Source organism: Crocuta crocuta, unplaced genomic scaffold, assembly GCF_008692635.1.
Source record: "Crocuta crocuta isolate KB4526 unplaced genomic scaffold, BGI_CrCroc_1.0 scaffold587, whole genome shotgun sequence".
NCBI lineage: Eukaryota > Metazoa > Chordata > Mammalia > Carnivora > Hyaenidae > Crocuta > Crocuta crocuta.
This window is the reverse complement of record NW_027532403.1, coordinates 2,763,578-2,769,304: the sequence shown is the minus strand read 5'-3', so window position 1 is coordinate 2,769,304 and position 5,727 is coordinate 2,763,578. Positions and strand designations below refer to the sequence as shown.

The following is a 5,727-nucleotide window of genomic DNA, read 5'->3' as shown; positions in this document are numbered from 1 at the left end:
ACTTGAACAATGGCTAATTACTTGCATTTTTTGGCATTGTTAATCATTGAATCTGGGTTTTCCTCTGAACTCCACACAGAACATGCATTGCACAACTTTATCATAAAACACCTGCTTTTTACACACATTTCAAGACAAGCAAGGGAGGTGGAAGTTTTAATAAGCAAAGGAACTTACATATGAGGCTTAACATAGGAGGCTGCAGGATGAGTGGACCTCTGCACTCACTCGCCAAAATCTTGAAAGTTTATACAGAAACCTTAACAGGGTTCTATCACACACATCGTTCGGATAATCTCAGCCACACTTCGGTCTCTCAAGGCTGCAGCCTTTAAATGGCTCCGGCTACAGGAACAATGAGCCGAACGTATATTCCAAGGCCAGGGTAGGAGGTGAGGAGCCTGCAACTGTCTGGCCCAGCTCGCGGGTCAACAGGCGGTCATATCTTCTTGACGACGACCTTCTCCAGCAATGGTGCCGTCATTCTCTCAGGTATTTTTAACTTCTAAAAATGTTAAAGGTTAGGGAAAGAACCTCTGGCTTTTTATTTTAAATCATCCACGGTCCAGTCTTTCCCCTGACCTTCCGTCCCGCCGAATCTATAAGACGCACGGGTGTGTTAAGTACAGTGTGTTCGAAGGCTGACAGGAGTATTGGAGACGCTATAAACTTCACGTAATTAAAACTAGTTGGAAACTAATGAAAATGCAAACCACAGTTTGCAGTTCTTTCTTTGTTCTGATTATATTTATAAAACTGTGAAATAGTATCTTCTTCTACCCTAGGAGAGAAATTATTTGGGGGTAAATAATCATAGTTTACCATTTAAAATTGGAAGGAGAGATGGTGGAAAATATTTGAGTAAATGATATATTTTTAAAATTTCAAATACCAGAGAAATAAAGTAAATTAAGTTGTTTTCATTTGGTTTCCCAGCCTGACTTCTACTTTAGGTGCATTCATTATGTGTTTTATTAAAATAAAACTATTGGGGCACCTGGGTGGCTTAGTCGGTTAAGCGTCCGACTTTCGCTTAGGTCATGATCTCGCGGTTCGTGGGTTCGAGCCCCGCGTCGGGCTCTGTGCTGACTGCCAGCTCAGAGCCTGGAGCCTGTTTCAGTCTGTGACTCCCTCTCTCTCTGACCCTCCTCTGCTCACGCTGTCTCTCTCTCTCTCTCTCTCAGAAATAAATAAAAACATTAAAAAAAATAATAAAATAAAATAAAACTATTGTAGGGGTGCCTGAGTGGCTCAGTTGTTTGGGCATCCCACTCTTGATTTCGGCTAGGGTCATGATCTCACAGTCATGGGTTCGAGCCCTGCGTTGGGCTCTATGGGGCGTCTAGCCTGCTTGGGGTTCTCTCTCTCTCTCTCTCTCTCTGTCTCTCCCTCTCCCTCCCTCTGCCCCTTACCACTGATCACATGCATGCGCGGGCACGTGCTCTCTCTCTCCAAAAATAAAATAAATAAAGTAAAATTAAATTAAATGTACATAAAGAGAACAGATCTTACTCATAAAGTCTGATCTTGGCAAATGTATATGCACATTTAACAAACACTTTGACCAAGATGTAAAATGTTTCCATTAGCACTAAATTTTCCTTTGTGCTCCCTCCAGTCAATCCCATCCACATCCACAGGCAACTGTTGTTCTAATTGCTATCATAGTTCAGTTTTATCTGTTTTGAACCTGATATAAATGTGGTCATACAGTAAGTTCACTTTTGTATCTGACTTCTTTTGTTCAACATGTTTTTGACATTCGTCCATGTTGCATGTATTGGTACTTCTTTCTTTTTTATTGCTGGGAGTATTCTTTAGTGTGAATATATCACAGTTTGTTTATCCATTCTCCTATTCATGGACATTTGGATTGTTTTTAGGTTTGGCTCAATGAATGTTTTTATTTCTGTTTAGTTAATACTTAATTTCTGGTTCATAGGTTAGGTATATGTTTAACTTCATAAGAAGCTGCCAAACGTTTTCCCCAAAGGGGCTTGCTCCATTTTATGCTCTTTTCAGCAACACTTATGAGTTCTGGTTGTCCCACATCCTCATCCACATCTAGTATTGTCCATCTTTTTAATTTTAAATATTTTAAAAAGTGTGACTTAACGTTACATTGCCATTTTAAATTTGCCTTTCCCTGATGAATAATGGTGTTGACCATCTCTTCATATGTTAATTGATGATGCACCTTTTGTCAGATGTCTATTTATATCTTTTGCCCATTTCTTTATTGGGTTTTTTTCAGTTTTTAAATGTTTTGATTTATAGTTCTTTATATTCTGGATATAAATTCATAGCTACGTATTACAAGTATATAAATAAGTATTTCTGCTCTGTGTGTCATGCATATTCCCTCCCAGTCCATGGCTTGTCCATTCATATTCTTAATAGTGTCACTGATGAGCAAAAGATTTTAAGTCTGATGAAGTCTAAGTTATTAATTTTTTTCCTTATAGTTACCTTTTGTATGTGTTCTCTCTAATAAATTATCGCCTATTCCAGGCTCAGTATATTCTGCTGTGTTTTCCTTCTAGGCACTTTATAGTTTTAGTTTTTATGTTGGGGTTTGTGATTCATCTTTATTAATTTTTGTATTTTATGGGAGCTTGGGGTAGAGGTTTAGTTTTCTCTACATATATAGTCACTGAATATATAGTTCAATTTGTGAAGAACGACATCTTAACAATAATAAGTCTTCCAGTCTATGAACATTCTATATTTCTCCATTTATTTTAAGGCTTCTTTATTTTCTCTCATCAATGTTTGTCACTTTTCAGTGTAGAGCTTTACATATCTTTTGCCGAATGTATGTGTATTTTATGTTCTTGAATATTCCTATAAATGAATAGTTTTTCACTTTTATTTTCTATTTGTTTGTTGCTCCTTTATGGAAATAAAATTGAGCTTTATATATGGACTTCATATCATGTAGCCTTACTAAATATTTCATTATATGAGGAGTTTTTACAATGAGTCAAAAGCCTAATGTTTCTCCCACAATACCAGATGTAAAATTTAAAATAGGACATAGTCCTGTTTTTTTCCTCAAATATCAGCCATCATTCAGGAGCCATATCAGGAAAAAGACTGGAAAAGAAAACCTCTAACTGGCCCTATGAAAAGTAGACATTTACTCCATTTTATGGAAGGCAAATCTAAAGTTGGAGAAGTTAAGGATCTTGCCCAAAGTCTCAGAGCTATTGAGTGATGGAAATGGCATCAAGTGATTGGGATAGACATACACTCCCAAGTCTGTCTGACTCTGGAACTTTGGCCTAAACCACTAGTCTCTAGGGCTTCTTTTAATTTGCTAATAATGACAAGATGGGCGCCCATCCCCCATGCCAGCTCCTGTGACTGGGGCACCAACAAGAAAATATGAGTTACCCTATCCATCCTTCTGTTCTCTTTTGCCAACTTCTTGGTGTCTCCCCTGTGTTGAGAGTCACCTGATAAGGTCCCTCTGGCTGCTGGTTGTATTGTTTGAGAAATGAAGTCGTCTTTTTCAGTGATCCATAAAGATGTGCCTGGAGATAATAAGAAAAAGAGGCAGCCATTACATTAAATAAATAAATGTCCAGATCATCACGGAAGTTTAATTCAGTACTCAAGACAGGGAAGTCACATGTGAATGTAAGAAAACAACCTGAAGAATGAATGCAAGTGTTTGTGGCATAACCAATAAATGGTGTTATTCCAAACTCTACACAAAGACTTTACGTATATTGGAGAAAGCAGAGAGGAAGGGATTTAGCCACTTTTGCTGAGACCAAGACGTCCTGGGCCAGTTGTTAAAACACTTGAATCTCAGATCCTGTGATAGCTCACCCGAATTAAATCTATGCCATGGAAAGGATTCATTCTCGTGGGTCACCTGTGGCTCCAGTTTCCCTGGATGCATTCATGTATTCATGTTAGCCTCCCATTAAATGTATCTGCTAAACCAAGAATAACAAAATTATACAACTGTGGCATTGTACAGATAAAACTTGCAGGTGGTGTTCTTAAACTATGCATCAGAATCTGCCTTATTTATTGAAAGGGAAATTACATTGTTTCCAGGGAGTTTGGGAACTACCATCTTCATTCTTAATCCTCTCAAATGAAGGAAATTACAAAATAAAATTGAGCTCACTATGCATATAAATAAGTAAAATGATGGCCTCAGTCCTCCCATGTGTGCTGAGGCAAAAGGAAGCATTGAGATTATCTTCTCTATAGCTTGTCCAAAGTATGACTTCTAGAAGCGATCCAGTTTATAATTATGACCAAAATGAACTGAGGTTTCTGATTGCCTAGCCCACTCACAATATAGCAGACTTTGACATGATTCCTGAATTACATTCTCATTCTATATATCAGGAAATGATATGTTTTGTTTCTCGCCAGCTAGATGAGTGGTCAGTTTAATATAACACATATGTTGATCTTGTATCAAAATAAGTCTGACCTTTAAAAGCCAACTTGCATTTGGTACAACCCTTTTAGCAAGCAATTTGGCAACACATTTCACAGCCATAAAAATATTCATAGGCGTTGACCATGTAATCTCACACTTGGCAATTTCTCCCTAAAGGAATAACGTCTCCACTAAAAAAAGAAGTTATAATCATACAAAAAGGTATTGTAATATTACTCACAGTAGCAAAAATTAGAAAGTGTTCATTTACAATAACAGAAATAGTTAAGAAATTATTATGAGAGTATGATATACTCACTGAAAGGGAAGTGTTTGTCGCAGTATTAATAGAAAAAAATACAAACTCTTATCTGTCCTACAATTATAGTACTTATTATTTTTGTAAAACAGATAAAAGACACAGAAAAACTGATAATAATTTGACTAGGCAGTTAGATTATGGGTTTTCCTTCCTTTTTAAGTTAAGATTTGGTTGTTTAGGTTGTAATTTTAAGTATTTTTTGCCCATAATCAAAACTTTATTGAAAAACTGACACCAAAATAGGAGGTCACTGTTGTATACCTTACAAAATTAAACATAATTTGCTAATATTGGTAGAGTGACTCAAATTACTGATAAGGCTTTCTGCAATATAACACGAGTTCAAGAGGCTGTGTGGATCATGAGTGTTGCTTTCTTTTAGATGAGCACCCTTCTGGGAGTCTGGCCTTCCCTCCTGCTGGCCGGCCCAACGCTGTTGAACAGCCTTTGAACACAAAGAACCATCTGAGCATGGCTGAAAACTGTGATAATCGTGTAGCAACCTAGACATTTTACATCCATAAAATAGAAGTCTGGACTTTGAACTAACCATTTCTTTTTATGTTTTGTTCTTTTCTTCTTCCAAGGACAGTGTAGTAAATCTCTAGCCAAAGGCATGTTGATCCTTTTGCAATCCTAGCCAGTCCCAATCTTTAAGGCCTGAAGTTGTAATGTTAAAGGAAACTTAGTAAGATATCCACTGACCTTCAGATGAAGAGCACTATGTTCAGTTGTCTTATAACCCAAAAACCCTTTCTCAGGTGTGCTGCCTCTAATAGTGCTCTCTTTTGGACTGCCTTGATTACTAAAAGGAAAATAACATTTAAAAATAATATAATTCCCTTGGGGCACCTAGGTGGCTCAGTTGGTTAAGCGTCAAATCTCAGCTCACTCAGGTCATGATCTCACAGTTTATGAGTTCAAACCCTGTGGCGGACTCTGTGCTGAGAGCTCAGAGTCTGGGGTCTGCTTTGGATTCTGTGTCTCCCTCTCTCTC

At 37.5% G+C, this 5,727-nt stretch overlaps 1 pseudogene; it reads right to left on the bottom strand.

Annotated features, from left to right (window-relative positions):
- Positions 1 to 5,089: 5,089 nt before the first annotated feature.
- LOC144243402 (small ribosomal subunit protein eS27-like pseudogene) lies at positions 5,090 to 5,348 on the bottom strand (annotated as a pseudogene).
- Positions 5,349 to 5,727: the final 379 nt, after the last annotated feature.